Genomic DNA, 9811 nt, shown 5'->3' with positions numbered 1-9811 from the left:
TGACAAGTATGACAGGCTAAAGAGCATTTGGAATGGAAATTACACATAAAGCCTCTGACAAAAAATGACCAGACAAAAGCACTGCAATCCATCTGTAAGTTCTTCAGGAAATACACTTTGCTTTTAGGGTGATACTCTGATGACGCACTGTGGCAGGACAGGTAACAAAGGAGTGGATGCCTGGAAGCCATGAATGGCAGCCTTCCAGCCCTGCCACCTGATCCTACCCCTGGATGGTGCAAGTTTCTGAATCTCCCTGCCATGGGGTGCCAGGAAACCTAACATTGTCCATGCACTTTGCAGGCCCATTCACAGAGTGTTGAACCTCATCTTTGTCCAAAGGAAAGCACACAGAAAATAATTCTTCATCTGAGGGATCATCTTAAGATCCCCAAATGGAAAGCAGCGGGAACAGTAAATCTCTTAAACGCTATTTTGGCAGCTTTATCACAAGACATTAGGGTAAGAAGTTTATTTATGGCAGAAGAGGAAAGGTGAGAGTGAGAGGTTGAAGGGCAAAGAGAGGATGGAGCCCGTCTGATTCTGCGCCCTGTACCATCTGTGAAAGAAGGGAAATCACGAGTTGCAAGTGACGCGAAGCCTTCACTTTGACATCTTCACAAAATACTCCAGGCCAAGGAAGGTTTCCCCAGCCCCATGCAAACAAAAGGAGATAACCTAAGAGCAACCTGCACTTTAAAGAAGATGGCAGTGGGATAATTTCTCCAGTGCATTTGGAGGCCACCCTGCCCTGTCCCATTTGGCCCCTCTCAGCATCCTGTTCTCTGCAAGTTGATACCAAGTACTCTGATGTAGCAAGGGTTTGACTATTGAATTTGGGATTATTTATCTTTCACTCTGAACCTCAAATCTTCCTACCCACCAACACCCCATTTTGTTTTTCTTTCCTGGGACCCCCTTTCCTGCAGATTAAAGAAAGGAAACAAATGCTGTGCTCTCTTTTGGGGCACTATTCTTTGTGATCCTCTTGGGTAGAGGTTAAGAGATGACATTTTTTAGAAAATGTGTATTTATTTGAAAGAAAGAAATGTTCCATGTACTGGCTTACTGTTCAAATGCCTCAAGAGCTGAGGCTGGACCAGGCAGATGCCAAGAGCCAGGAAACCTGTTTGCATTTTCTTCATGCATGGCAAAATCCAGACACTTGAGCTATCAGCCACTGACTCTTAGAGTGTTGTTAAGAAGGAGCTGGATTGGGAGTGGAGTGCAGATTTGTACCCAGGGATAGCAAATTGTGTCTCCATTGCTATGCCAATGTGTTTACCTAGAGGGGAGGCCTGTTGGTTTTTTTTTTTATGTCTTGGGTTCCCACCTGCAATTGATCTCCTTGCAGGCCAACAGCAGGGTATGGTGGGCTCCTCCTTGCCCAGTTTTCTAATTCCCAGGCAGACCAGCATTTTCTGCTGAGCAGAAGACTTCTGGACCCCAGGTAGGGGAAGCTTGGACTATGTATGAGTCAAATGATGTCCATAATCATTTTCAAAGCTATCATTTTCACATGGGAATGGACTTGAGGCAGCAGTGGTCACTCCTTGAAAATTGATGACCAAGTTGAGAAAGCAATTTCCTGTATGTGGCAGAAGGGTGGATGAAGCACAGACTGTTGTGGCTAGCAGAGAGTCCCAGTCTAGAAGGATGGAAGGACAGGACTGAAATGGATGGGGCAGGAGAGGGAGCAGATCACAGTCAGCCTGGCCCAGCAGTCATGGGAAGAGTGCACTGAAAGACTGTCACTCAGATTCTATCCTATATCACCAAGGGTTGGCTATGGATGCAATTGAATGGAGGTGCCTAAAAACGCATTGAGGCACCTTGGCTCAGTGCTGGCCAATCTCAATCATGTTTAAATTTAAATACAAGTTCCTTGTATTCCAGGGACATCTGGAGATAGGAAGCTCATTGACATAGCCTGACATCCAGCACCCAAAGGAGTAAGGACAGCCATGTCACTGGGCACATTTTCCTGATAAAACCAGAGTGTTCTAAAGCATAAAGGGAAAATGACTTCCTACATTCTAGTTCCAGAGCCATTTGCTTTTTCATAGATTTAATTTCTGCAGAGGAGTAGTGAGTGTGCTGGAAAATCTAGGGGTTGAGGAACTCAGAGGAAAAGCAAGTCCTAATCTGATGGACTGACAGAACTCGGATCCACTCCTTTCCCCAACCATGGTCCCCGTACTTTGTGTTGTTTTTTCTTCAGTATGCAATCCTTTTAATGTAAATTATAAATTGACTTATTTATTTGAAAGGCCAATAGAGGGATAGTGAGAGAGAGAGAGAGTTACAGAAAGACCTTGCATCCACTGGTTAACTCCTCAAACGCCTGCAGTAATCAGGTCTGAACCTGGTGTCCAGGTGTTATGTGTGAGTAGCAGGGTTTCAATCATTGGTGCCATCTCTGCTGCCTCCCATGAAGCACGCTAGCAGGAAGCTGGAATTGGAAGTCAAAGATAGAACTCAAACACAGACATTCTGGTGGAGGGAGGTGTTCAGGTGTCTTATCTACCAGAGCAAATGCCCACACATCTCCCCTCTTCCTTTTGTAATGTACATTTCATAGGGATCTTTAATATATAAAGCATGTCAGAGCAGAGGTGTCTTAATTGAAGAAGCTGGCGTTGGAGCTTGAAAACCACCTGTTCAAGTCTGTGGACTGGTGAGAGATCCTGGTGCCTTTTGAACAATTTGAAGGCATTAGGGTAGATTATCTTTGAGGTCCTGTTCAATCTTTCAGGTGTTGTGGTATAAAATATTTTCCTTCTGAAGTGCTGATGTTAATAACTGGAAAAATTGGAAAAGGAGAGAATGAGGAGAAAGAAAGGGAAGAAAGGCAGTCTTGTCTGGCTGTGGCAGGCATGAGTCCCAGCTAGAGAAATCTCTGGGTGGCCAGCAGCAGGCAATGTGCTGAGTCACTGTCTGTCTTGGCTTTTTTCATTGGTGTGCAGTGGCAGTAGCATAAAGAAAGGTGTTTTGTTTTCTCAGCAGCAAGATGATGTCACATTTGTATCTTCCCCTGGTGAGCAACCAGAAGACCAGGGGTCTGTTGGGACAGGCAGACTGTAGCACTAAATTTGGACAAGTACTGATGGTAAAAATTCCTGCCCCAAGTGCATGACCAGTGCTCAGCCAGGAAAATCAGTCAGCGTGTGTAATCCTGTATGGACCAGGGTGGGGTGTGCTCTGCCAGCATGCAGGAAAAGAGATAATCGCGTGGGACATGGCTCTTTAATAAGTGTAAAACTAAACATCATCAAAATGCTGCAACACAATACCAGCGGCTGGAAGTGGTTAGTGTTGTGATTACAGAAAGGGCATCAGTATAGGATGTCATTTCTCCCAAAGATCCAAGAAAATGTCTAGCATTTGCTTTTATAAACAAAGCCATAGCCCACTGGAGTTATTTCTTATTTCAAACACATAGCATAGTACCTTTATTTAGAACATGGGTAAGGGGATTGGAATGGTATATAAATTGGAGACAAGACTGAGTATTGTATGTTCTGCTCAAAAGAGCAAAATATAAGGCCCATTCTAAACAAATACAGGACTATTCAGACCTGAACCATTGCTAATCTTTTCATTAAAAGGCAAACGTTAACGTTCCAAATCCTTCTTCCCAAGATCAGATCCAGATTTTCCAGCTAATGAAACAATGGAGTCATTTCTATGAAAACCAGGAGAGAGATGTGAGACAAGTATTTCAGACTGGATCTGAGTCACAGAGGCCAATGTATCTGAGTGGGACACACACACACACACACACGTAGGTAGAATGTATTCTCTAAAAGGATAATATGAGAATTAACAGTAATATACTCTCCAAGAAAAAAAGACGGCAGGAAACTAGTATCTTCTCTAAAGCCAACCATTTCTGCTATGGCTGCTACTCGGAACAGCTTGTGTGTGAGTGTGAGTGAGTGTGAGTGAGTGTGTGTGTGTGTGTGTGTGTTTTCCTGGCATCAGTGTAAGAACCACAGTTGTGGCTTGTGACTGTGCCCTGGCATGCCAATCCAGGGTGTTGCTGTTTAGAGTAGTTAGCCTACTGGGAACAAAAGGTATTTGATCTTCTCTCTTCTTAAGCTCCAGCTACCTAAATGCAACTTTGGCTGGGCTCTGTGGTGAGAAACATGCTGAATGGTTGGAAACATCGGCAGCACTCAAAATGTGTGGGTGCCAGGGCATTGTTGGCGACCACACTTCCCCTTGGGGTAAAAAGCTTACAGACAAGAATGAGCCTACATTATCCAATGCAGGTTACCTTGAATAAGTTTCCTAGCAGAGAAAGTGGAGGGAAGAATACAAGGGGAAGATCTAGGTTATAAAAACTCAAGGCCCACTCCCTCTGTTTCTCCATTAGACAAATGAATCTGTGAGAAAGGAATACAACATCTCTACTCACAGATGCGTTTTGGGTGGTAAGGAGGAGAAGAGCACTTTTCTAATGTCTAGAATGTGTAGATCTTGGTACAAGCACATATGTTTTTGGTGAAGCTCTAAGCACTAGACACTGACATCCCCTGACTTTTTGGAATTGTGTTAGGGCCTTTTTCAAATGTGCTGATGAAAAGTATATTCACTGTGTGTTTTTTATGTATCGTTGGGACACAATCAATGAGTGGAAGAGATGGGAAATTAAAAGGTATGCGTGTCTGTGTATGTTGGGGAGATTGCTCGTGGGTGATCTCTAGAAGAAACAAATGACATGTGAGTGAAACATGTCACCCATTGAATACCCATCTCAGGAGACCAAGGAGACTTTGTGAGCTACACATCATTATTCGTTATGCCACAGGTCTTTTCCAGGGGACACAGTACAGAAAAGTGATTTGTAGATTCATTGGCAAACCAAGGGCAGCTTCTGTTGTATATACTGTAACAGTTTTATAATGCTGACCTGAAACGTTCAGGCCTTGCCTATACCTGTTGAGAATCGTATATAGGACTAAGAGGAGTGAACTGGTGGCAAGTTTGCTCTTAGAGGATCTTAGCTAAGCCCCCTCAGGTATTCGTCAAATACACATTTATTTCAAGCAAAAAGAATCACTGCGCTTCATTTGCTAATGCATCTTGAAGATGTGCACTCAAATCCTTTTCTTTTCAATCAGCTCATTCTAACACCGAAGTTGATCATAACTTGCCTGGGAAAAAGATACCTCCTCATCAAAATGCATGGAAAAGAAATAGGATTTTGTCGTTATTGTATGGGCAAGGAAACAGGTAGCATAACCAATGTAGATAAGTTGAGAAATGTTAATAAAGGTATTAGTTACAAAAGTCCTGCTGTTTGTATGGAAACCATGTGAGGTACCACACCAGTCCCAGTGTTATTAACAGCTAGGTGAGCACATCTGGCCAGAACAGGGGATAAAATCTTCAGTGGAGAGCACAGACAGAAACGGTGGGGATGAACACCCTGACATCAAGTTTCTCATACCCGCCTCTCCTTCTTAGACCCTACTGGCGCTCCTCATGGACCAACCAAATCCAATGGGAAAGCAAAGTTCATGCTAGACCACAGCTGTAGTCTGTGTTGGTCCTCTACCAAGGCATAGACAACAGGGAGAATGGGAGGCTGTTCTGTAGGGGCAAGTGAGTGCTATCCAGCACAGTTAGGTCCGCCTGCCAAGCCTCTCTTTCTGATTGACTGTTGACCCTGAGCAAGAGTTTTCATTTCTCCTAGCTCTCCATCGGAGAGGGCAGTCACTTGGATATTATTTCTGTTCCATACCTCTAGTCTTCATTCCAACTCCAATAAAAGGGAATTGTTAATGTTGTGATTTTTCATATAAACAGAGAGACTTTAAACGACATTCATGTTTATATTATTCAATGTTTTTAATTCTAATGTACATTTATAGTACATTCTAAGGCTTAATTATTTTGCATTTGTTATTAACTGAGCCAGCAAAAGTTATAGCAACTTTATTGAGATTCCATTGAGTTGCAATAAATTGACTTACTTAAATTTGTTAAGTTTAACATTTGAAATAACTATATACCTTCATGACATCAAGATAATAAACATGTCTGTCACTTTAAAAGTTTCTTCATGCCCCTTGTAATCCCATCCTCCCCTTTCACCCATTCTTCTTCACCATCCACTGCTATGATTTCTGTCACTATATGGTAGATTACATTTATTATAATTTTATAGAATAGAACAGAATTATGTGTGCTTTTTAAAATTGTTTTTTGATACAATTTAGTTGGCGCTAAGTTCTCCCTTCCTCCTCCCCCAGCTCCGTCCCCTTCCCTTTGTTCTCCCCTACAGTTTCACAATGTATGTCTTTGATGAATTTTCTCAAGTCAATCATGCTGTTGCTGGACTGTATCCCAACCATGTAGGAGACTGTCATTTTGTTGTGAGTTCATTCCTGTAACCTAAGGTACAAGATATATGATATCTGACCTTTTGGGATTGGCTCATTTCCCTTAGCATAATGATCCCTAGCTTGGCCCATTTGGACACAAAGTATTGTATTTAATTTTTTTTTAAATAGCTGAGTAGTATTCCATAGTGTAGATGAACCATAGTGTGCTTTTTCTTAATCTTGTTTCTTTTTAAAATTATTCATTTGAAAGGCAGAGTGACACAGATACACACAACACACACACACATATATAATATACACATCTTCTATTTACTGGTTCACTCTTCATACGATCACAACAGCCAGGACTGGGCCAGGCGGAAGTCACAAGCCAGAAACTTCAGTTTGGTCACCCACATAGGTGCAGGGGCCCACACACTTGGGCAATCTTTTGCTGCTTTTCTAAACACATTAGCATGGAATCATATTGGAAGTGGATTACCTTGGTTTGAAATAGGCACCCATAGGGGATGCCAGTGTTGCAGGAAGCAGCTTAACAAACTACAACATAATGTCAGCCTCTCATCTTGTTTCCTTTACTCAGCAAATTATTTTGTGACTTGTCTGTTGTAGCATATATTAAGTTGTTCTATAAAACTGAGTAGTAATTCCATTATTTGCATATACAACAGTTTGTTTATCCTTAAATCTATTTAGGTAGTGATGGACATTTGAACTTTTTCCAGTTTTTGATTTTAGGAATAAGACTTCTCTGAAGGTTTGCGGTAACACATGCATTGCTATCTCTGCGCAAATACATAGGAGCAGAAAGCCTGGATCAGTGGTGACTGTATATTATACTTTAGGAAGACGACAAATTGTTTTGTAAAGTGATTGTACCATTTCATGCTTCCAATAGCAGCATATTAGGATTTCTGTTCTACAGAGGCAGAGCCTCAAAGAAATAAAAAAAAATTACTATAATATGCAACTATTCTATGTCTGGGCATACTCAAAAGAACTGAAATTAGATAGGTGTACACATATGTTCTTAGCAACATTACTTGCAGTAGTGAAAACTGGAGGCAACTCAATATCCATTGATATATAAATGGGTAAACAATGTGAGGCACATATGCAAAAGTACTCCATTTTAAGTAGGAGGGAAATACTGACACATGCTACAACATGTATGAACTGCAAGGGCAATGTGTTAAGGGGAATAAATCAATTACAAAGATCAGTACTATATAATTCCACTCTGAGATGCCTAGTGTAGCAAGTTCATACAGAAAGACAACAGATATCAGAGGCTACTGGGAGGGGATTGAGGAGTTTTTCTGTAATGGATATAGAGCTTCAGGTTTTTAACATGAAAAAAGTGTTGGAGATTATCTTACAACATGAATACACTTAGCACTATTGAACTGTATGCCTTAAAATGGGTAAGATGATAAAATGTGTGTTCTGTATATTTTACTGCAAACATGGGGGAGAGTTGCAAAAAGAATGACTGACAAGCCACAGATAGACTAGGAAAGCCAAGCATCACTGGGGCCAAAGACTTGGCCACTGGTGTCAACTAATGTCACTTGGTGTGACTGTACCTTTCAGCCCACAAGGTTTAAGTATGTACCAAGAATATGAAGGGAAAAAAAACACCGAGATGAATCAGCAAAATTTATGAAATTTTCTTCCACATACAATAAAGCATGTCCAAATGTCAGTAAACACAAACTGTCAATCAAAACCCAACACTGGAACTGTGACAACAATGATGATGACTGCTGCTATCATTATGCTGGCTCCTTTCTTTTTTATTTTTGTTGCTTGGAGAGTCATTACTCACATTGGTGACAAAGATCTTGATCCATTAACCCTTCCCATTGTATGTGAATGTGCACACACCTGCATGCCCCCATACTTAAATGTGCACATGTATACACACATCCTTGCATTCCTATACGTTGTCCCAAGCAAGACAAATTTCCTGGTTTCTTTGCTGCTACTGTTCCTTCCAGCAGAAATACTGTTTCCCATCCTGGCCACTTGGCCCAGCTTGTCCTTCCTCAGTGAGCGGGAACAACACTTGTTTGTTTTTATTTTTATTTTTATTTTTTTAAAGATTTATTTTTATTATTTTTGTATTGGAAAGGCGGATATACAGAGAGGAGAGACAGAGAGGAAGATCTTCCGTCCAATGATTCACTCCCCAAGTGAGCGCAACGGGTCGATACTATGCCGGTCCAAAGCCAGGAGCCTCTTCCAGGTCTCCCGCGTGGGTGCAGGTTCCCAAAGCTTTGGGCCGTCCTCGACTGCTTTCCCGGGCCACAGGCAGGGAGCTGGAAGGGAAGCGGGGCTGCTGGGATTAGAACCGGCGCCCATATGGGATCCCGGGCGTGCAAGGTGAGGACCTTTAACCACTTGCGCCACCACGCCGGGCCCAACAACACTTGTTTGTGAAGAGCATCTCCTGTGTGTGCTTTGGACAACAGGCTGTACTTCTGAAAAGCATTTGTGGAACACTTTAAAAAAAGATGAAGTCCTGAGTCATTCTTATGTTTATGTATTTAAAGGAATGTTACATGTGTCACTACTAAATTAAATGCTTTTAATCCTTGTATTATAATTATTACTATTTTCATTTGAGAGAGACTGAAAGAGCTCCAATCTATGATTCACTTTGCAGATACCCACAATGGCTAGGATTGAAGCCAGATTTAGGAATTCAGTCCAGGTCTCCCATGTGGGTGGCATGAACCCAAACATTTAAACAATCCCCAATTGCCTCCCAGGGTGCACATTAACAGGAACGTGGAGTCAGAAACTGGAGCACAGTATTGAACCCAGGCATGCTGACAGGGATGCAGACATCTTAACATGCATCTTAAATGTTAGGCCAAATAACCATCCCTCCGGTTTTTTAAGACACACCTCAAGATAAAACCAACTGTCATCCACAATCATTGTCTCTCCATAATGTAGATCTATTTATGCACTGTGGGAAAAAAAAATCACTGAACAAGCTGCTAACAGCTTACCTGAAGCAATGGAAGCAGGCAAAGAAGCCCTGTTAACAGAGTGGAGCTATAGAAAAGAATGATGTTTGGACATGAACACATCGCACATGCATTCTGGAACTCCCACAAAGACAAATGGATATTCAGAAGGATAAAGCACTAGTAGAGAAAATCTAATACTAAATTGAATTCAATGTTTTGGACATTGCATATTTACTACCCCTTCTTCTGGAACGCTTCATTCATCTCATTACAGACTTAACACTAGACTAGCAGATGTAACAAAAATATTCCCAGTTGCCAGATTTGGAAGATGGGCTAGGTAGGATGTGCAGAAATAAAAGCACACAAGGTATTTGGTTGCTTTGCACCTAATACGTTTTCATTAACTGGTTGTTCAATTTCTTTTTCCCGATGAGCCTTACCCCAGATTTAGCTGGTTTATCCCCAGGGTGTGAC

This window comes from Ochotona curzoniae, unplaced genomic scaffold, assembly GCF_017591425.1.
Source record: "Ochotona curzoniae isolate NIBS_2020 unplaced genomic scaffold, NIBS_Ocur_1.0 scaffold_3208, whole genome shotgun sequence".
In the NCBI taxonomy this organism is placed as follows: Eukaryota; Metazoa; Chordata; class Mammalia; order Lagomorpha; family Ochotonidae; genus Ochotona; species Ochotona curzoniae.
Note: the sequence above shows the minus strand (reverse complement) of the source record.